We start from the raw sequence: 354 nt of genomic DNA on the forward strand, positions 1-354 counted from the left end.
CTCTGGTGGACATCTGGTGAGTGGTTTATTGGCCTAAAGTGCATTCAGAAAGTATTCAGACCCCTTGACTTTTCCCACATTTTATTACGTTACAGCCTTATTCTAAAATTGATTAAATTACTTTTTCCCCTCATCAATCTACACACAATACCCCATAATGACAAAGCGAAAACGGTTTTAAGAAATTTTGTCAAATAAATAAAAGAAAACGTATTTACATAAGTATTCAGACCCTTTGTTATGAGACTCAAAATTGAGCTCACGTGCTTCCTGTTTCCATTGATCATCCTTGAGATGGTTCTACAACTTGATTGGAGTCCACCTGTGGTAAATACAATTGATTGGACATGATTT

This window comes from Salvelinus namaycush, chromosome 6 (genome assembly GCF_016432855.1).
Source record: "Salvelinus namaycush isolate Seneca chromosome 6, SaNama_1.0, whole genome shotgun sequence".
In the NCBI taxonomy this organism is placed as follows: Eukaryota; Metazoa; Chordata; class Actinopteri; order Salmoniformes; family Salmonidae; genus Salvelinus; species Salvelinus namaycush.